The following is a 23799-nucleotide window of genomic DNA, read 5'->3' as shown; positions in this document are numbered from 1 at the left end:
TAACCGACTGCTACTATTAACTGCAAATCATGTGTGTATGTTTTAGAAGTCCTTTATTCTCATTCAGTGACACTGTATGACTAAAGGAATTAGAAATTATCTTTAATATTCTTATCTAATCTAAGAATTTGTTAGTGTTACCACGATGATCAATACTGTACACCATAAGGAAATATTAGTCTACTTTGTCTTTTGTTATTGGAATGGAGAAATAAAAATGATTCTAGCCAAGTGAAGCCTAAAATAACTGTATAGATTCTCAAGCATGAGAAATCTATAGGAGTTGCTGACACAATCAAAACCTGATAAAAATAGGATGACCTCATTCTCTGTATCCCACCTCTGTTTTTGCTTTTCTTCACCTTTTGTCCTCTTGTAGACTTCTTGCACATGTGTCTATGAAAAACAGAGATATGGGGCATTCTTTCTCCCAATACTATTTATCAATACCAGAAAAGGGCTCTTCTGTAATCAGCTTAACACAGTTGTAAGGAGGATGGGATACTTTAAAAGTCCACTCCTGGGGGGCATGCAAATACCTGTGGAAACTTGGAGGCACCCCTTGTATTGATTTTGTGCTTAAGGCTTGAAAAAACAACAGGCAGTACAACCCAGTAAGTATAGCATGTTTTATATGGGCCCTATTATAAAAACTGGGGTGTATGTATGCCTGTCTGTCTCTTTTTAAGGAAAGAAGATTCCAGAGGCACTGGCTTTCAGTTGGCTGAAATTTAAGGCAAAATAAAATGGGCCAGTAAATACATAAATCTCTAGGTATTCTTTCTAAACTAAAAATTGTCAACAGTCCTATCTTGGATTTCCATAAAATATCATAAGAAAATGTCAGAATTGTTTTTTACCCATCATGTTTTTTCCCAATCTACTTACTGACAGGGATGAGTCTGAGGAATTTGTTCATAATGTAGCCTATTTAGCTCTTCATTTTCTTCCTCTAAAGAAAAATTTAAAAAGAATAGCTTCATGCCTGTGAGAATTAGAAGTAATTAACTTTTTTAAGAAAAAGATTTAAGTTTTTTTGTTGTTGTTTTTGGCAGGGTAGGGGACTTGCCACAAGAGATCATAATGAATGCTGATGTCAAAACAGTTTAAGCAAGGAGAGGATATAATTCTTTAACAAAGTTATATTTCAAATATTTTAGTTATTTTCTTTTAACAATTTTTTTTATCTCACTGCAAAATAATGATATTGGAAGAGGAATATCTAATTAGTTGTTGAGTTTTTTGTTTAATTTTACATGGGATAAGGTTTTTCCTCATAATTATAGGATATAGGTTATCTAGTATATCTTCTTCACTTTTATCTCAGCAATTTAAAAAAAATTATACAATTTCTAAAGTTTACACTCCATTTACAGTTATTATAAAATATTGGCTGTATACCCCATGTTATGTAATACATCCTTGTAGCCTATCTTAAATCCAGTGGTATTGTAGCTCTCACTTCCCCACCCCTGTATTGCCCTTCCCCCCAACTGGTAATCATTAGTTTGTTCTCTATATCTGTGATTCTGCTTCTTTTATGTTATATTCCCAAGTTTATTGTGTTTTTTAGATTCCACATATAATTGATATCATGCATTATTTGTGTTTCTCTGTCTGGCTTATTTCACTTAGCATAATACCTTCCAAGTCCATCTATGTTGATGCAAATGGCAAAATTTCATTCTTTTTATGGCTGAGTAGTATTCCATTGTATGCGTGTGTGTGTGTGTGTGTGTGTGTGTGTGTATTTTAACCATTCATCTGTTGATGGACATTTAGGTTGCTTCCATATCGTGGCTATTGTAAATAATGCGGCTATGAACACTGGGGTGCATGTATCTTTTCAAATTAGTGGGTTTTTTTTTCAGATATGTACCCAGAAGTGGTATTGCTGCATCATATGGTATTTCTATTTTTAGTTTTTTGAGAAACCTCCATATTGTTTTCCACATGGCTGCACCAATTTACAGTGCTATCAGTAGTGTACGAGTGTTACCTTTTCTCCACATCCTCACCAACATTTGTTATTGGTGCTCTTTTTGATGATAGCCATTCTGACAGGTGTGAGGTGATAGTTCATTGTGGTTTTGATTTGCATTTCCCTGACGATTAGTGATGTTGAGCATCTTTTCATGTGCCTGTTGACCATCTGTATTTCCCCTTCAGAAAAATGTCTGTTCAGTTCTTCTATCCACTTTCTTTTTTTTTTTTTGAAGTACACTTTATTTTTTAGAGTGCTTTAGACCCACTTTTTAATAAGGTTGTTTGTTTTTTTGATATTGAGTCATATGAGCTCAATAGAAATGATCAGTGAAACAAAAAGCTAGTTCTTTGAAAATATAAACAAAATTGATAAACCTTTAGCCAGACTCATCAAGAAAAAAGGGAGAGGGCCCAAATCAATAAAATCAGAAAATGCAAAAGAAGAAGTTATAACCAATACCACAGAAATACAAAGGATCATAAGAGACTCCTACAAACAACTATATGCCAGTAAAATGGGCAACCTAGAAGAAATTCTTAGAAAGGTACAATGTCCCAAGACTGAACCAGGAAGAAATAGAAAATATAAACAGACCAATTACAGTAATTAAATTTAATCAGTAAGTTTAAAAATCCCAACAAACAAAAGTCCAGGACCAGGTGGCTTCACAGGTGAATTCTACCAAACATTTAGAGAAGAGTTAACACCTATCCTTATGAAACAATTCCAAAATCTTGCAGTGGAAGGAACACTTCCAAACTTATTCTGTGAGGCCAGCATCACCCTGATACCAAAACCAGACAAAGATGTCACAAAAAAAGAAAACTACAGGCCAATATCACTGATGAACATAGATGCAAGATTCCTCAGTAAAACACTAGCAAACTGAATCCAGCAATACTTTAAAAGGATCAAGTGAGATTTATCCCTGGGATGCAAGGATTTTTCAATATCTGCAAATCAAGCAATGTGATACACACATTAGCAAATTGAAGAATAAAAAATCATACGATCATCTCAATAGATGCAGAAAAAGCTTTTGATAAAATTCAACATCCATTTATTATAAAAACTCTTCAGAAAGTGAGCATAGAGGGAACCTACCTCAACATAATAAAGCCCATATATGACAAACCCATAGGTAACATCATACTCAATGGTGAAAAACTGAAAACATTTTCTCTAAGATTAGGAACAAGACAAGGATGTACACTCTTACCACTTTTATTCAACATAGTTTTGGAAGTTCTAGCCACAGTTATCAGAGAAGAAAAAGAAGTAAAAGGAATCCAAATTGGAAAGAAAGAAAGAAAACTGTCACTGTTTGCAGATGTCATGATAGTAATACATAGGAAATCCTAAAGACACCACCAGAAAACTACTAGAACTCATCAATGAATTCAGTAAAGATACAGGATACAAAATTAATATACAGAAATCTGTTGTATTTCTATATACTAATAAAGTATCAGAAAGAGAAATTAAGAAAACAATCCCATTTACTATCACATTAAAAAGAATAAATTACCTAGGAACAATCCTACCTAAGGAGGCAAAAAACCTCTACTCTGAAAACTCTAAGACACTGATGAAAGAAATTGAAGACAGCATAAACAGGTGGAAAGATATACTGTGTTGGTGGATTGGAAGAATTAACATTGTTAAAATGACCATACTACCCAAGCCTATCTCTACAGGTTCAGTGCAGTCCCTATTAAATTACTAATGGCGTTTTTCACAAAACTAGAACAAATAATTTAAAAATTTGTATCGAAACACAAAAGACCCCAAACAGCCAAAAAAGTCTTGAGAAAGAAGAGGAGCTGGAGGAATCATGCTCCCTGACTTCAGACTATAGTACAAATCTACAGTAATCAAAAGAGTATGGTACTGGCACATAAGTAGACATCTAGATCAATGGAACAAGATAAAGAGCCCAAAAATAAACCCATGCACGTATGGTCAATTAATCAGTGACAAAGAAGGCAAGAATATACAATGGACAAAAGGCAGTCTTTTCAATAAGTGGTGCTGGGAAACTGGACAGCTACATGTACAAGAATGAAATTAGAAGATTCTCCAGCACCATATACAAAAATAAACTCAAAATGGATTAAAGACCTAAATGTAAAACTGGATACTATAAAACTCCTAGAGGAAAACAGGCAGAACACATAAATCACAGCAATATTTTTTCAGATTCATTTCTTAAAGTAAAAAAGAAAAAAATAAAAGCAAAAATAAACAAATGAGCTCTAATTAAACGTAAAAGCACTTGCACAGCAAAGGAAACCATAAACAAAATGAAAATACAAGCTACTGAATGGGAGAAGATATTTGCAAATAATATGACCAATGAGGGATTAATAGACATTTTTTTTTAAAAGGCCCAGAGAACATAATTGATCGTTTATGACTAAACAGGAAGTCAGTGGCAAACTCAGGTAGAGGCCATGTGTCCTGACTCCCGGTGTTGAGACCATCCCACCTATATCCTTAATATTAATAGCTTCCCTCTTTTCTTTAAAGGTGAAGTTAAAGAACTGAATATAGCTTCTCTCAGTGTCACATTACTGAAATGTTGATGTTCTGAGTTCCAGTCACCTTTAATTCTCAGAAAACAAAACTTTATTTACAACTATGCTAATAAAAAAATCACTACCACGTGGACAAATCACACTCTACACTTCAAACCTATTTAGGTTACAGATGCTTTAGGGCTGTTTTCATATCTTTTTCAAAATTGTGTCTTGTCTCAGTTCTGGGAACATAATAAACACTCAATAACTGAATGTTTTTTTTGTTTGTTTGTTTGTTTGATTTTTTTGCGGTACGCGGGCCTCTCACTGTTGTGGCCTCTCCTGTTGCGGAGCACAGGCTCCGGACGCGCAGGCTTAGCGGCCATGGCTCACGGGCCCAGCTGCTCCACGGCATGTGGGATCTTCCCGGACCGGGGCACGAACCCGTGTCCCCTGTATCGGCAGGCGGACTCTCAACCACTGCGCCACCAGGGAAGCCCGATAACTGAATGTTTTTGAATGAAGTTTTTCAATTGAAAATCAGTTCTGTTTATTTTGGAATGCATTGTGATACATATTTAGTTTCCAGATGATAGAATTTTCAAACTGCATTTTACTTAGAATTGAATTAAGATATTTCCTTTCTGATGTGGTCTTGACTAAAATTTATAGAAGAAAATAGATTATATGAATACTATAGTTTATAAGAAACAGAATCTGAGATTAAATAGTTATACTTTTTTGAAAATTGATGTGAGTTCAGTCTTTCTGCTATATCCTAATAGTAAGAAGAGTTACATAACAATTCCAAATACCAAGATCAAATTTTTCTGAATATTTTCACTGAATTTATAACTGCAATACCTGATAACTACATTGAATTATACAATCAGCCTATTAAGAAACACTTTCCTTTTTTTTACTCAGAGACCATAGTTTAAATGACTATGTTCTATACTGAAAATGTGAGGTCAAAGAGAAATACTGCCTTTAAAAATGACACTATTCTAACGTCCCGTTATAATTTATTATTTTTATATACAGCTTTGATATAAGGGGAAATTATATTTTGTTTAACTATAGTAAACGGTCATTTCCCAGCCTCCAAACAATATATTTTTAAAGAAATTGTAGGTATAACTTTGTTCAATGCTACTCATTATGGGTGGCTAGGTATAATTAGTGTTATTAATTTTGGTTCACAACTCCTTGCAATAAGCAAGATAGTGTATTAAAAACCATAAGTAAATATTCCACAGTGACTGTAAGCTTCATATATTTAGGTGATCATTATATTATAAAATTTTCCTCCTTTTTTAATAAGCTCTGATTTGAATGGGTTTGGTTGGGTTTAATCTGTTTTACCACTCAATAAAGCTAATATTCTCTTGAGATAGCTGCATCTTGATTTAATTTACTTTCTCTGGTTCAGTAGAAGATGCAAACGGAGCAGTTCTATCAGTTCAAAAAATAATGTTTTTATGTTGAAATGCCAATGTTAAGGAGTCAATCTGAAATGCCTGTTGATTAATAATGTAGTGCTTATGTACTGAGTGGCATTCAAAGTCCAAGCTAATTGTATTCTTACATTCAGATACCTCAAGAAAACTGGGTATTCATTTTGTCTTTTTACCATGCAGTGGCTTAGCATTCAAAAGGTCCCGGGACTTTATAAAATTGTATTAAAAATAAAATCAATTCCTAGGCAAAGTGGATTTTTTAAAATCCATATGCATTAGATTCAGTATAGTCTGTTTTGCCAACATTCCAATCGTGGTCAAATACATACAATAAGTATAAAAGTATGTAGGTGTAATGAAATTTCTTATGCATGTAAAATGATACAGAGACATTTAATGAGTAATGTGTACTCACCACCTATCTTACGGAATAAAATCCTACTTACTAAGTTGAAGTCTCCCAAGTACGTATTCCATTTTCTCTTTCTCTCCCATCCTATCAGAGTGTATTCTAGAGTACTGTTTTAAATATATTAAAGCATACAAAATGGACTTATAATTTGACTATCCTTCTGCAGTCTGACTTTATCATTCAATATAATATTCTAGTAATTCATGCATATTAACAAATGTAGTCAATTGTACACATTTTGACTGTTGCACAGTTCCACTAGATGTATTCTGGTATTTATTTATCCATCCCTTGTTGATTTAATTTTTTCTAACTGCAAATGAATCTATTATAAGAGTTCTTATGCATGTCTCTCTGTACGTGTACAAGCAAATTTGTAGGGTATCTAGAAGTAGGATTTTGTGTATATGGAATGCACATTTTTAGATGCATACATATAGAAATGGAATTTAAAGAAATAGCCTCTGTTTTCTACATCCTTGTTAATACTTAGAAATCAGGTGGTGGTTTTGCCAGGATGATAGTTAAACTGAATTTTCTAATGATTTTTTTCACTTCCAATTCCTTGATTATAATGAGATGTAGCATTTTCTCAGAAGTTTATTGGCCATTGTGGTTTCCCTTAAACCACCTTCTTAACTTTGTCCATTTTTTGTTTCAACTTTATTGTTAATCATTTTATTTTAGATTTGTAGGAATCCTTTATATATTCTTTTAATAGCCTTTCTTTTAATATTTAAACTTTTTTTATTGGAGTATAGTTGATTTACCATATTGTGTTAGTTTCATGTATACAGCAAAGTGATTCAGTTATACATAAACATATGTTCATTTTTTCAGATTCTTTTCTCATATAGATTATCACAGAATATTGAGCAGAGTTCCCTGTGCTATGCAGTAATTCTTGTAGGTTATCTGTCTTATTTATAATAGTGTGTGTGTGTTCATCCCAGGCTTCTGATTTATCCATTCCCCCAGCACGTTTTCCCTTTGGTAACCATAAGTTTGTTTTTGATATCTATAAGTCTGTTTCTGTTTTGTAAATAATTTCATTTGTTTCTTTCTTTTTTTAAAATTAGATTCCACATTTAATATTTAAACTTTAATGTAGTTGATTTTATGAGAGCTTTTTTTTATGCTACCTGATGTGTGTATCCTGTTTAAAAAGTTGTGCATACTCTAAGGACTATGTCCTTATAATAAGTAAAATTATATTATAGTAAAATATATTATCTTCTGAAAGTTTTGAAAATTTACTTTATACAGGTAGGTCTTTTTACCGAGAAATTTAAGGGGTATACAATTGCAAAATAGATTTTAAAAACCTATTACAGGTAGAATTGTCTGATAATTAAAAAAAAATAAAATTAGTGATGTGTGCACATCTCAGTGCATGTATCACCAGATTTTAAAATTATGAAAAATGTCAGTAAAACGTTTAATTAATTTAAACTATAATGCATGTAATAAACTAGATATGTGTACAGAAGGTTTATTTGGTGAGGATATTTCTGTTTAATGCATTGTATCAAATTATATCTTCTGTAAGATTTATGTCTCAGAAGACTTAAACTTCAAAACGAGTCCTGTTCTAACCTATAGATTTTACCTGGTCTGATTGTATAGAAAGGAAGTTATACATATGCATACACCCAAGGTGAAAAACAAGTTGTTTTTGAAACTATAAATATTTAAATGGCAGCTAAAAAATAGTCTGTCTGACAAGTTTCCTGTACTTTAACTAGTAAAAATGATCTACCCTAGAAGATACTGGTAATAGTCACTAACTCATGTCATATGGGACTCCAGGTTTCTCACAGTCTTCTGTAAATCTGTGAATTATGCTGGCCAAAAACAGAGTGTTCTCCTATTCAGCCAAGTGATTGGCTCTCTCCAATAGATCTATATCAATAAAGGCTTTCTTACATAATTAATTACTGTGATAGACTAGACATATCATTCTCGCCTACAACAGGTATAACCACGGGGAATCATATTTATATTCTGTATTCAGTAGACATTTTAAAATTGACTCCTTAGTATATCATTAGTGTCATTCAGCTGCTTCAGTTTCTAAAGGTGTGCAGTTTTGGTGTGAGCTTTCTTTAATAATGAGGAACAGGGAGCAGTCCTAGACTCGGTGCTTAGGTGCCCAGAAATAGGTCTCATTTTATAGCATGCTCTGATGACTGTCCATTGTCCTGAATCATGAGAATAAAGAATAAAGTGGTTATTCTTTAACTGAAGTTTGATTGCCATGGATCTTGAAATATCATGTTTTCACTAATGGTGCTTTCTTTTATTTGTTTTAAGGAGAAAAACAAGCAGAGTTACCTTAGTGTTAGTTTTTTATTATATGCATACAAAATATATGCTAACCCTCCTTTCAGGATTCAGTGCTTACCATTTTCATATGTCTTTAATGTCCTTTAATCTGTAACAATTTCTCAGACTTTCTTTGTCTTTCATGAACTTGGTATGTGTGAAGGGTATAGGCAAGTTATTTGATAGAATTACCCACAGTTAAAACGTTTTCAGATACTTCTTCTTGACTAGTTTCAGGTTAGTCATTTTAGGCAAGAATATAAGTGATGCCATACCCTTCTCAGGGTATCATATCAGAAGGAATGTGGTAACAATGTGTCCCATTAGTGGTGAGGGTCACTTTGATCCTTCATTAAGGTGATTAAAGTGATACTTGATTAATTTTTCCAGTATAGAGTCAATATTTTCTTTTATATGTAAAACGTAATTTGGGGGAGAATATTTGAAATTAAATAATATCATGTTCTTCATTACACCTTTACCCTTTAATTTCATTGTCCATATTGATGATTCATTCTACATTTATTAGTTAGAATTCTACTGTATGGAAAAACTTTGCCACTTCCTTTTTCCTTGTTTCCTTCCTTCCTTGCCTCCTTTCTTGTTTCCTTCCTTCCTTCCATAATGTATTTATATAACCACGATAGCGTAGAAGGAAAAAATATACATATATAAACGACAACACTTGGATATGACTACAGATTGGGTTTGATAATTATTGATGAAAAATTTATTCCTCTATAATAATTGTAGAGTGGTTTTCTGTGAGAAGTGAAACTAAAGAATATAGGAATACAGGCACAAAATATCTGCAATTTACTCATAACTATATCAATAAAATATACATTGGGTGTTAGAGCACAAATGGTAAAGTAAGTGAGGCAAAATGTTAACAATTCAAGAATCTGGATAAAGAATATATGGGATTTGTTGAGGGTTTTCTTTCAACCTTTCAGCAAAATCAAATTATTTCCAAATTAATTGGGAACAATGATACTGTATATATGTGCATATTAAACTTTCATTGGATTTCTTTTGTAAATTTATAAAGCTTGTATTATCTGTCTTTTATAAAATATAAAAATGCATTAAACACTTTCTGTAAGCCAGAGAGAGAGGGGCCCCAATGAACCTATGGTAGAAAATCTAGTCTTGAATTAGCTAATCAATGAATAAGGAAATTGGTTGAATTTCTGTATCTTAATTATTGTTTACTCCCCCAAACTGTATGTTCTTTGTGGTTCTAAGATATTGTATTACATATATAGAGTTTATTTCACTTGATGAAATAAACATAGCTAAATTTTAGAAATGAAATGATCACTCAGTGATCAGAAAGAAAACAATCAAATTTTATCTAAATTTGAAACATCTTTAGCCACTAGCTTACCATTCTTACGGCACAATGGAAGAAATGGCATGTGTGTCCGTCTTTTAAGATTTATACTCTTGCTGTTATAGGTTATAAACCAAAAGACTGAACAGTCACTAGAGAATGAATTCACTGAACAAATGTTCAGAGGTTCAAGAAGAAAAGTGTGTGAAACTCATGTGCAAGGACTATTGGTACATTTCATTTTTCATGTGTCTGTGGGAATTGACATTCAAACATTTGTAACAGAACTGACCATATTTAATTATTTAAATATATTCAGTTATGTTTACAATTAAGTTATGAGTAGATGATAACTATTTTCTTTGACATTATTTCACAAATCAATATCATAATCCAAATAGGAAGGTGTGAAAGTGAATTGTGCTTCCCTTGATATTTCAATATTGATAGCTTCTGATCATTATGTTACTTGAACTAAAGGAAAATAGAACACATTGAAATATGCTTTCCCACTGAGTCACATAAGACATAAGGCAGCTTTTTATCATTTAATAGATGAGGAAAGGTAAAGTCTTACAGAAGTGGCTCTCAGACTTTTGTCCATTTTTTAGTGATATACTTAAGGTATAAGAATGTTCAATTATTCAATATATTTATGAAGACATTATTAGGTTATTAGATTGCAGCACAGATGAAAAGCCAGTGGGTTGTCAAGTCTTGACTTTCCAAAAGACCATACACGCACACACACACACACACAAGCATACACATACAAGTTAAGCACAGTTTATTAGACCTACGGCAGTGAGGTAGAATATCAAGATTCTTAATATAAACAAAGTAGATTCTAGGTAGAATCAAGGTAGATATGAAGATTCTTATTAGTGCCTTAGAAGTATAGATATAAACACAGATCTTTAGTGTTTTGTGTTTTTAGTGTTTCAGGATCTGGGCTCAAGTGGTTTAAGGAGAATATTTACATGTAGGGCAGTGGTTGGAATTGAGCAAAGTTTATAACATCATAGTTTAGAACTGGCCTGCAGGAGAAGGTGTGAATTTCAAAGCAAGTCATGATAACTAAATTGTTGTTTGAAAATAAAATTGTTTGCTCAGGTAAGACAACAAATATCCTGATAAAAGACTTGTTTGCCCAGATGAATAAGCTCTTTGTCCAGATAAATGTGTTTACAGGAATTTCCTGAATTGAACAGTAAAATTATTAATTTACATCCTTATCTTCCTAGAAAAGAATGTCCTGGACAAAACAAATATCAATGTGGCACAAATGATCTCAGTTCTCAGTACTGATCATGAAACAATGTGAATTCAAGTGGTCTCAGCTCAAGTTTCAAGGTTATAAATGGTTCCCTTGATAAAAAGGTGGTGATAGAACTTTTTACCCTACTCAGGAAATTATATTGGAATGTAAATCATTAAGAGTAATGAGTGAGTCTAATTTTTTAACATAAAATGAATGACTCACCAGTTTTTTAAAAAATAAATAATGCTATTCTATCACACTATTTATTAAAAAAACCCCTTAAAACACAAGGATGTAATACTATTTTTGAAGAGCCACTGCCTGAGAAGCAGACGTAAATGCCAAAAAATTTGTATGATAAAATTGATTTTCCTCTTTTTTAACACCAAAGGGAAGATCAGTTAGAAACTATTCATGTAATTATTATTACTCCTTCTACATAAGAAACAGGCACTTTAAAAAACACCTGACTTCCTTTATGTACATATATCGAAAAAATAGGTTAAACAAATATGCACACATGTGCAGGTGTGAACACACACATACAATTAGTATTAAAGCATAGGCTGAGTTTTTAAGTAAGATGTAATTGACTTTATCAGTTTAAACTGATAGTTGTATAACCTGGAACTGACTAGTTGTATAACCTGGAACAATTTCATTTTTAAGGCTAGATTATGTGTGTTTGCGTGTGTGTGTGTGTTTGAAAAACTGTAGATTAAGGTATAATTATTATTAAGGCACAGTAAATTATACACAGTTATTATTTGTAATTGAACAGCTTTATGGGAAAAACCCTACTTTTTGTTATTTATTATAAATTTTCTTTAGAGTTAATTATGAATTCAACAGGAGAAATAATTTGAAGACCATTTTTAATGACCAATTAAAACATCAGTTTTACTGACAGAAGTGTTGCTTTCCCAGATGAGCTAACTCTTGGTATAGATAGATTGGTTTAAAGAATTTCCTGAATCAAAAAGTAAAATATTCGTTTGCACACATGTCTAGTGTTGGGCATAAATAGTAAAGCCTATTCGTACTGGTAAGTTCATCGGAGATTTGGCAGATAAGGCACAAAGATATTATTGTGATATCCTTATCATGAGCCTCTAGATCATTTCTCAGTGCTCAGAGTAGAAAGATGAACCCAGAAAAATATTTGCTCGTGTAGTCAAAAATATAGAAGGCTTCAGTACAGTGAGTCTTTTAAAATCTTATTGCAAAAGTTTAGTTCAGTTTGACCAGCATTTACATAGCACTTAATATTGTAGATATTCATTCATTTGTAATTAGAGTCCAAGGTGGCATGTCCCAGGATGCATGTCCTTCATAAAACTATGTAAGGATATCCCTTCTCCAGGCAGTTTCCATTCTTTACTGAAATACGAAAAATGAGTTCATTTTAACAGGTTTTTGTAAAGATTTTCTTTCACATCTTTATTGGAGTATAATTGCTTTACAATGGTGTGTTAGTTTCTGCTTTATAACAAAGTGAATCAGCTATACATATACATATATGTATATCTCCCATATCTCCTCCCTTAAGGGATAACATAAGTAAAAAATATTTTAAGTATGAAGTGCTATGAATGTTTTAAAATCCAGGATATAAATCAGGAAGAATACTACTTCTTGAGTCTTCATGAACAGAGGAACATCAATTTGATGCTCAGTTATCTTTGTTACCTGGAGTTTTTTGAGATGGAGACCTGTAAATAGGAGTGATAAGTCTGGAATCTTTAAAATGTCATTTATTAAGGAATGAGAGGCAATATTAAGGAAAAGTATGACAAAAAGACAATTATATGTAAGGGATAACAAACTGTTTGAGCCCTATTTGTGAAACAATATAAGAATGCAAAACAAATCGCCAAAGCAACTGATATTTGCATGAATAATGAAAAGAGTTTTTAAATTTAATTTCCCATAGGAACAAAATTATTGTCAATCATTATAAAAAAAAGTAGTGAATGCTTTTTGTGTGTGTTGTGGGTCTGGATATTTGTGTTACACACATAGGAGGTTATGCTCTAATTGTGTCTTGTTCGTATTGAATTTCAATTACTGCAGTGCAAGAGAATTTCCACAGTACATATGTTTAGATAATGAGGTGGTTTTGAAAATGCAATCTCCTTCTCTGCAAGTAATATACCATAATAACTGATTTATTAATTTATTCTTTCATTCATCTATTTTTCAAGTATCTATTGAGTACTTGCTATTTGTTAGTCATTGTTTTAGGCAGTGAGAATATTCCACTTAAAAAAAACTCCCTTCCTTCAAGAATCTTATCTTCTATGCAGAGTCTACAGTTAACCAAAAAAACAAATTGTCCTATTAGTTATGACACTTTCACACAGGCCTAATGCTTGTAAAGAATGTGTCAGATGTCAATTTCTCAGAAAGACCCCTAGAAAAAATGTCAGTCAAACAAACTAAGTTTATTTAATTTACTTAAGGGATGTGATGTTAAATGTATGTGTCCATTTGGCTGTGCCCAAGTACCCAGATATGTCTTAAAAATAATTCTGGATGTTGTTGTAAACGTAGTTTTGATGAAATTAACATTTAAATCCATAGACTTTTGAGTAAAGCAATTGTGCTCCATAATGTGGGTGGGCCTCATTAGGGCCTTAAGCAAAAGACTAATCTACTCCAAGGAAGGGGGAATTCTGCCAGCATAAGGCCCTTGGACTTGAATTGCAGCATCATTTCTTCTCTGGGTCTCTAGGCCATCCTGCAGATTTTGGACTTGCTGGCCTCCGCAATCATATGAGCCAATTTCTTAAAATAAACCTCTATATAAATACACATCCTGTTGGTTCTGCTTCTCTAGAGAACTTGCGTAACACGTGATAACAGCATCTTGACAGAATCTTAAGGACATCTCAGAAGGGAGGAATCAGGGACAGATACATATAGAGTTTCATTAAAAATAATTTGTTAATCTGGATAATTTTAATTCCAGTCTTGCAATTCAAGGGACTAGTTTGGCTTGGAAGGAATTTATGGCATGACAGCTCTTTATGAATGGAGGAATAGAGGAATAAAGGAACGGGCATTGAGGCAAGCATTGACAGGCAAGCCTTTAGTCCTGATAAGTATGCTTTTCAGATCCTCCTAAGTCTTCACGAAGCAAATTCCTGGGGCAAGAAGCAAATTATTTTGCCTAATCCTAGAGTTTTTGTTTTTGTCTTGCACAAAAGCAGGGTAGAAAGTTTTCCCAGAATTGTTTAGAACTGAGACAGGAAAGTATGTCATTTCAGTTCTAAAGTGTATAGGCGTATACTAGAAATTGAAGAAAATAAATTAGGAAGAGTAAAATAAGGCTTTCAGAGAAAGAATCCATTTGTGGTGGCCTCTTTGAAATCAACCTAAGTATTTTTTTTTTTCTGAAATTGCAAAGCAGTTTTGTTACTGAAGTACATACTGGATCACTAGTTAGAAGCCCAGGTTGCCAGTTCTAATTCCACCTCTCACTAACTTTATGACTTAGTTAAGTGTTTTGACTTCTCTGAGCCTGTTTACTCACCTTCCTTATGGCATAATGGTCGGGATCTTACACAGTTTTAAAATCCTGTTATTTTCTCAATAGATAATAAAAATATGGAATACATACTCTAAATATAAGCCTCCTCAAAGGATATCTGATGGAACATTATGGAAATGAAAATTTGGGACAAACTAGAGAATGACAGATTCTCAACAAATAGTGACTCTTGGAAGCGTGTTGAATATAGAGATGGTTCTCTGAGCCATGCTACCTTTCTCATTATATAGATAAGTATAAAATGTTGTGGCCCCTCCATTGACCACTATAAGTAAATAAATAAATAAATATTAGGCTATTGTAACTATGAAGATTGCCATTGAATAGATGAGCAAATCTTTGCAATTGGAAAAGAAGATGTCAAATTAGTAGTGTTTAAACAAAGTATACTTGGCTTGCTTAATACTATTCTACCTAATAATAGAATTCTTATTTTTATAAGAAAAAGGAAAGAGGACGGGTTCTGACAAAATAAAAACTGTATGATAGATGGATGTTAGAGAACTTAATATAATGTTTAATCTTTACTTTTGTAATTTACAACTTTCTATTTTTTTTCATTTAGGCATACTTTCTGTTTGACTTATTTTCTGTAGGGTGGGAAGCAGGGCAACATGCACACTGCTGCTGCTACTGAGAGGAACTGTGGGCGGTCCTATTTAGAGACACTTTGCCAGAATGGTCTAAGATATTTGCTAGAACAGCGACAGTGTTTTAGAAGCAATTTTCTTTATTTCGGTTATATGCTAGATAAATAACGTGCTATAATGTGCGCTGTAAATGTTGCACTGCACTCCTTGTCCTTTCCCCTCACAGTTCTATGGCACTTGGATGCCAGGGAGTTTGTGTCACAGGTATCAGCTGCCGTCTGTGCTATCAGTCTCCAGCAGGGCTTCTGTTAATTATCTTGCCATAGTGTCTGAGGCAGATAACAATCTTTCCTAAAGAGCAGACAGATTTAAAGAGGCAGAATTAATTAAAATTGATTCACACATTCTGTCATGTAGAGGTCTGCCAGGAGCCTTTCTTCCCTACACCCCTCCCCACTTCATGATGTTGTACAACATGGTACAGGTGGGAATCCCTACCTTGGAATACTAATTATGGGGCTTGAATGGGATTAGCCACAGTGATTGGCAGTGTAATGCATGAAAGGGTTTTAAAATTTACATCATTTAAGGGATTTCTTGAGGGACCAATTCTTTCATCTAACTTTTAGAAGTGGTTGTTGAGAGGTTGACAAAGCTGAAAATCCAAGGTCACTAAGGATTATCAGAAAACTTACAAATGAATTACACATTTTAATAGTTGGTTGTTCAACACTGTAGACTTTAAAAAGGCATGTGAAGTATCGGAAAGAAAGATAACAGAAGTATAAGTGTATTGATATGTGTTAACAATTTTTATTTTTTCAAATGACAGTCTGAATGATAGAATTTATACCTGAACATGGGAAAATGGCTAATAAGAAATTAACTTGATAATCACGTAAACTTCTTATACTATATGTAACTAACCATTACCAATTTCTGTCAAAATGTGAAACAGTATTATCTTTAGTCAAATTAATAATTGTCTAATTCTGGACACCAGGGGTTATGTTTTTCTTCACCAAGTTTGAGGTCAACATTAAGCTGCTCTAACAAAGAAACCACAAACATTTACGCAAGATAAATATTATGTGTTTTATAGCTGGTCCAAACTTTTAAACAGCATAAATATTATCTCTGATAATATTTATAATATTATATAATATTATATATTATATTATATATAATTATATATTATTATATAATAATAATATAATATATATAATATAATAACAGTTCACAGAAGAGTGTTCCAGGATTGATAGTGTGTCATCAGTACAGCTTTTGTCTGTGAGCCCAGGTCCTATCATCACATCTGCAGGAAGAAGAAAAGCCACATGCAGGGCATGTGGGGATATCACCTCTAGGAAGGAGAAAACATCCTTGCTTTTAAAAATAGGACCCTAAACGTGTAAATATCACCTTTTGTTCATATATCATTAACCAAATCATCAACCAGGTGCTACTGTCCAGCTAAATGCACATTACCATGGAGGAAGCAGGGGATGGATATGGGAGAACAGCTGGCACCAGTAAGAAATGCAAAAATAAAAGGAACAATTAAAATCAGCAAGTTGAAAGACTTAATAATGGCCTGAGTTTTCTTTTATGATTCTCATGATTTCACATTTTATATATTAAGAATCCCTTTCAGAGTTAGAAATTTAATACGGAAGATAAATCTTGATAAGTCATTGAAATATTCTTTTTCACATAGTTAACAGATGTTAAGAAATATTGTTTGAGATGCAAATATAAAATAAGTATAAGAAGAAATAAGGAATGGAATAGAAAGTTAATTTACCCATTACATGTATTTCTTCCAAATATTTTATGTCTTAAATTGACTGAAATGTGTCATTCCTTATATCCAAATGAAGGCTTCTAAAGAGAATTTGTACCCCCTTGAAAGTTACAAATATAATGTATAAAAGTGTTGCTTCTATCACCACATAATAGTGTTTTAATCAGTATTTGATTTCTTAATATGTTTATTCTTTCAACAAACGTATACGGCCCCCTGAACATGTGTTCCATATTCTATTATAGACTCTGAGCAACACACAGCAAAATGAAACAGGCAGGACCCATTACTTCAAGGCACGTACAAAACCTGTCATTTTTAAAGAACAAATTGTTTGGAGAAGATTTATAGCATTGAATTTTCTTAAGGAAATTTTAGTGGAATTTTCCAGTTCAAGAATTGAAATTATAATAAAAGCAGAGAATAATATTACCTTATATTACATTCTTTTTCACAGTTCTAACTTGCTTATCCAAAAAGTGTAGCATAACAATTTAGAACAAATTAAGATAGAGAGTGTCATCTTTGATATTGTTTGCAGGCTATACATGAACAAGTATATACCCCCAAAAATGAAAGTAATAAAAGTCTTAAAATTCTGGAAATATAATCTTACTGCATTTCCTACATAAACATTCGGGTAAGCAAAGTTTAAATATATAAACCTGGAGAGTGTCCTCTGCTTAACACAAAAGGGGAATGTCATCAACACTGTTCTGAATTAAAAACTTTTGTTTTTAAAAAAGTAGTTTTATTGCGTGAATTAACACATATTGGGTTTCTTTTTTAAATTTTAAATTGTAACTGGCTCTTTATGTACTACACTTGGAATAAAAAGTATTTGATTATATCAAGATAGCCATGACTCTGAGAATGGTAAAAATTTGCATTGATAATCTCTTGGAAGTTGGAAAGCCATACTGAAGAACAGAGGTGAAGTATGTCTATGTTTGTTAGCTTTTCCTTGAAGTACTGTTACTTGGGGGAATTTATATAACCACAAGTATCCTTGATTTTATCTCTGGAGCAAAGTAAATTGATGGCTCTCTTTTCAAAAAAGCCTGATGTAGAGACTAGATGACGAGAGATTAGTTATCCTTCAAGTATAGTGCTTGCGAGGTGCAAATGTACAGTTTGAAGTGGAAAGAGCCAATTGTAGCTGCACAAATATATGACTTGTAGCTACGTGAATGTATGATTTATAGCTGTATGAATATATGAAGGCTGATTTTAAAAATTCACACATTATTTACACCTATACCACTTTAAATTAATTATATAAAAGCATATTCCTTGATTACAGCTAATCAATTGAAACCACTTAGAAATAACAGTAGTTTGAGTTTCACAAGTTTTATATCCCATAGCACACATTCAGCATGTCAAGTAGTATTTTTGGTTTAATAAACTTAGATATTAGTTTTGAGGATTTCAACGTTTTGGATGGGGCGGAGGTAGAGGCGGTGTTTGGCAATAATTAATTTTACTCTATGCCTCCCCCGCTTGTCACCCCCAGCCTTCATACCTTGGGGATGTGGCTTCCTTGATGCTAACTGGGTCAACAAGTAAGAATGTCCAACATCTCTAATAATCACTAAATTGGGAGGACCCTTTTTATAGCAGAAAGCTTCTTTAACAGTGCACTACACCCCACAGTACCTGTAAAACCACACTTAATATTCAAATAAAAATATGTTACCCTATGATTGACTCCATTTTTTATCAATTTTTCTTTTCACTATGCTATTTTACTTTATTTTTTAAATCATGAAAAGTCACATGTTTAAATTTTCTAGTTTAAACTGTAATATTCTTACGTAACATTTGTAATTATTCTGATAGCAGAACCATAACGTTACCACAGTTTTAGTCCCTTTACCATGTGAGAATATTGCTGAGAAAAAAAGAACTGATTTGATTAACTGAGAAAGATTTCTTTTTTAGGTATTTTGTGAAAGTTTTTAGCTCTTCTTGCTATAATTATTTTCTTTTAAAATGATAAGGGAAAATACCATAATTTGATTATTTTTGTTAATGTTGAAGTATGCCTTAAACATCACTACTTCAGTAATACACTCTTTCTTTTCCACACTTTTGTTAGTTTTCTATCTGCTACTATAACAAATTACCATAAATCTAGTGGCTTATACCAACACAAATTTTGAATTCTTACAGTTCTGTAGGTTAAAAGTCTTATATGGGTCTCACTGGGTCAAAATCAAGGTGTTGACAGGGCTGCTTTCCTTCTGGAGGCTCAGGAATGAATCTGTTTCCTTGCCTCTTCACCTCTAGGTCTTCCACGTTCCTGACCTTGTGATCCTTTACCCCCATCTTCAAAGACAGCAACACTGCATCCCTCTTTTCCAGTTCCATCATCATATCTCTTTCTCTGACTCTACTCTTCTGCCTCAATATTCCACATGTAAGGACCCTTGTAATTAGATTGGGTTGACCGATAATCCAAGATAATCACCACATTATGAAATCCTTAACTTGATCACACATGCAAAATCCCCTTCGCCATGTAAGGTGACATAGTCACAGGTTCCAGGTATTAGAACGTGGGCGTCTTTGAGGGAGTAGGAGGAATATTGATCTGCCTGCCTCAATGCTCATTGATTTTTTTTTTAAACTGGGACACCTCAAAAATTGCAGTAAGATATTAGAAACAGATATTTCAGGCTAGGAAGAAATGATAGCATGAATCAACACCAATTTAATTTTCATATTCAGATTATTTCTGTCTTTTCTTTCTCTTTATATTACTTTTGAATTATCATTTGCTATCCTCTCCTTGCTTTTACTAATACAACACATAATTTGAAAATTGAAAATACTTCAGATACAGAAAAGCAGTTTCCTTATTCTTTTAGAAGCCAGACTTTGAGACTATTATTCTTCCTATTGTTTTGTTAAAATTAGATTTGGTATATATTCTAACTTATTCATTAAGTATAATAGGTAATAGGCCCATCTTCCTAAAGATAATAAAATAATTTAAATGATACAATTTTTTTAAATAAAATAATATGCATTAATATACGTAAATCAAGAATGCTTAAAAAGTGTATCAAAGTGCCAGGAAAAGTACACTTAATGCATACCTTCAATTTATTAGTCACAGTAGAATCTGAAGATTTTATTTTTTTAAACTTCAAACAATAATATGATTCAAAAATCATGGATATTCTCAAAGCCAATGATCTTTACAAATTGTTTAATAGCAAAAGGAAAATAATTCCTATTAATAATAAAATACATTGTATATGTTGGAATTATAATGGAATAAAATATTTGCTGACCTCTAGTTCATAAAAAGAATTTCTTTCAGCACCTTTCACTCATCAATACAACAGCACTAACTTGGTACCATTATTTTCCCAAATTACAAATGGAGAAGCTGAGGTCGAAAGCAATTAACCTACTTAGCCAACATTAACAATGGTTAATTAAGAATTGAGTCAATATTTGCAAATCGTATGTTCTTGGTAATATTTCAATTATATAAAATGTTTTACTTCTTCTACACTTCTACACTGCTCTACCTTCAAAACTTTGGGTAAGTATACATTATTTTGCTCATTGTTCTAAAAGAGTGAAATGATTGGAAAAAATATCCTAGTACAAAACTTAAACTGCAGCATTTAGGATTTTACTGAGAATCTCAGAATTTATTATAATATTCATGTATTACCATGATAAAGTTCAACAAATCACAGCTAACAAGTTCTTTGTGACCTATCATTTATAGGGAACTGATATGCTATAAAAATACCAAGGGCACCTTAACAAACATATAATAGTTTACATCAAAACTAGTAAATATACCAATGGGATGAATAAGTATCTGTGATGAACAATGATATTAGAAAACTGTACTAGCAAACTTTGATTTCAGATTTGTCATACATTAAATATTTTCTGAATGAAACTAGTAACCATGAAGTTGGAATGCATAAAGTTAACTGACTTAAAGAATACATAATACAAAGGACATTAGAAAACAGTACTAGATACCTTACCTTAGATTCACATTTGCTTGTTCACTCAGATAGCTCTGATTTCAAACCCAGTGTTTGCTGGTAGAGGTTATCCTCTGTAACTGAAATAGAAAAAAACAAAAAATGCGAGAGAATAAGGGACATTTATGTTCATAATGCAGAGGGGGGTCCCACAACTCCTGGTCTCCTCCTACTCTCTCCATCTAAGAGAGGGTCTCAAATAAAATGACTAAATTTAAAGATTCATGTGGACATATAATTTATGGCTACAAATTTTAACCAGTTTCTTTGACTTCAGTCTTTTCCCCTTCAGGCCATTTTCCACACTGTTGGCAGGCTTGTGCAGCTACTATTTCCTATTCTGCATTCTACTTCCACAATCTTCTCTGTTTTCTCTTTTTCTTGATGATTCTAACTCCTCCTTTGGATCTCACCTTAGACTCACCACCAATCAGACTCATCCTATTTCCACACAGAGGATTCCATAATCCCTGTTCTTTTCATCGTCTGGAATACTCACCATACTCTTCTGTTTTTGCCTGTTCACTTGTCTAAATCTCCCTCTGGCCTATTATCTCTTTGAATTCAGAGACACTGTTTGGGATTTGCTACCCTAGTTTCCAGAACATGCTATTACAAACATTCATTTTGCAAACACATGTATATTCCCTCTTGTCGACTGGCACACATTGAAATGGCTTTATAGCCAAATTTCTAAAAATTTTCATATTGTTTGCTGGTATTTTTTACTGATTCAGTTGCTTCCATAAAATGGTCTTCATTCTTTTGGTTTGATAATGGATGGTTGCCAGGTTATTTTTGTCAGTAAAATTACTAAGTCATATTCAAGTGCTTTTGGCTTCAAATAATTAATCCTGATGCTTCACTTCAATTAGGCATCACAAGCTTAAGGATCGCTTAATAATAGATTTGAAGTTTATAAAAAGAATGTATGGATGATGGTAAACAGCTACTTCCCTTTTCATTAAGAGGAAGAAATGAAAAATAGGCCTACTAATTGGAACGGAAGGACTTCAAGTTAGATAATAGTTAGGGATTTTGATTTCTCCAGTCTTTTGTTAACAAAAAAAGAAATGTTGCTGAAACTTTATAAGGGCTAAGAGAATAATCATATTTCCCAAAGTTAAAATTTAGAGAAGTGAAATAGAATCAATCTAAGGGACTTATCTTCAGCTGATCTACAAAATATATATTTCAACCATTTCTTTCTCTTCCCATTCCTTCTATTTCAACTCTACTCCAGTACCTTACAATATGCTTCTTATATCAATTTTGGCTTTAAACTTTCTCCTCTGCCATTTGTTCAACACATAATGTTAAAAGTATTTATTTTTATAGCATTTTAGACCATCCCCCTGCTGCAAATGTTCTAATGCCTTTGTTTTGCATTTAGCATGAAATCCAAACTCCTCACCAAGGCCCACAAGACCCAATACCACTGGCCCTTTATCTATTTCACCAACTCATCACTCCCTCACTCAGTATATTCAACCCATTGAATTTCTTTCTCTTGCTTGTTCATAGCTTAGTCTTTATGATTGGTGTTTATTTTATCTGAAAGTGCACCCCCAGATCTTAACATGTCTGGTTCTTTCTCATCAGTCTGATGTCTGCCAAAACATCACCTGTTCATAAGATATTTGGTGGTCATTCCAATCTACCTAAGGCTGCCTTCCTTTGTATCTCTCTTACCTTCTTTATTTCCTCCATGCAAATGAACACTGTGAAAAGATCATCTTGTATTTAGGTGTTTGTATATGTATTGTTTTCCTTGTCTGTCTTCTTCAAGAGAACGTGAACTCCAGGAGAGATGTCTTGTCTATTTTCTTCACCACAGCATCCCCAGGACTTAAAACAAAGAGCAAACGTAGCTTGATAGATGAACACATGTGGAAAGTCTCATATTTGAAGCACCACTAGCCCCAAGAAACAAGAGCAGAATCAGAAGGCATAATGCTTCATGAAAATCATTTTTAATAGAGCTTTCATCCTTTTTGGTTTCTTTGAAAACCTAATTATTGAAGTCACTCTACTGTTAATTAATTTAGCACATGGAACATTAAGGTTTTTTTTTTTTTTCCTGTAATGCTCTATATTAACAAATAATAAAAGAATCTCTGTGGGTATTTGAGTGCAAACATTTTCTCTAATGGGACTACCTGTGGAGAAAATTTTATAAATCTGTGCCTAAAACAATACAATATGAATTGTACCTGCCGTGAAGCAAAAACAAAATAAATAGTAACTGTTGCTGTAATAGATAAGCTAGTTTAATAGCTAGTACTAGAATTGCTGCTTTTTCTTTTGAACATCTCTACATGGAAATGATAGCAATTGACTTGAACATTACAGCATCTGTGAACTGAATTTGTTTACTCTTGTAGCTTATCATTTTTCCAAAAAAAAAAATAGCACTATAGTATCTGCTGGCTAACTGTGTAGAGAATACCATGCAAATAGATTTTTACGTACCAATAGTCTTCAAACAGTGGTTATATAATATTTATGTACATACAATGACACTTTATTA

Source organism: Delphinapterus leucas, chromosome 3 (genome assembly GCF_059928025.1).
Source record: "Delphinapterus leucas isolate spDelLeu-1000000601 "Yukka" chromosome 3, BTC_Dleu_Yukka2, whole genome shotgun sequence".
Classification (NCBI taxonomy): domain Eukaryota; kingdom Metazoa; phylum Chordata; class Mammalia; order Artiodactyla; family Monodontidae; genus Delphinapterus; species Delphinapterus leucas.
The sequence above is the reverse complement of the archived record's forward strand: the minus strand, read 5'-3'. Positions refer to the sequence as shown.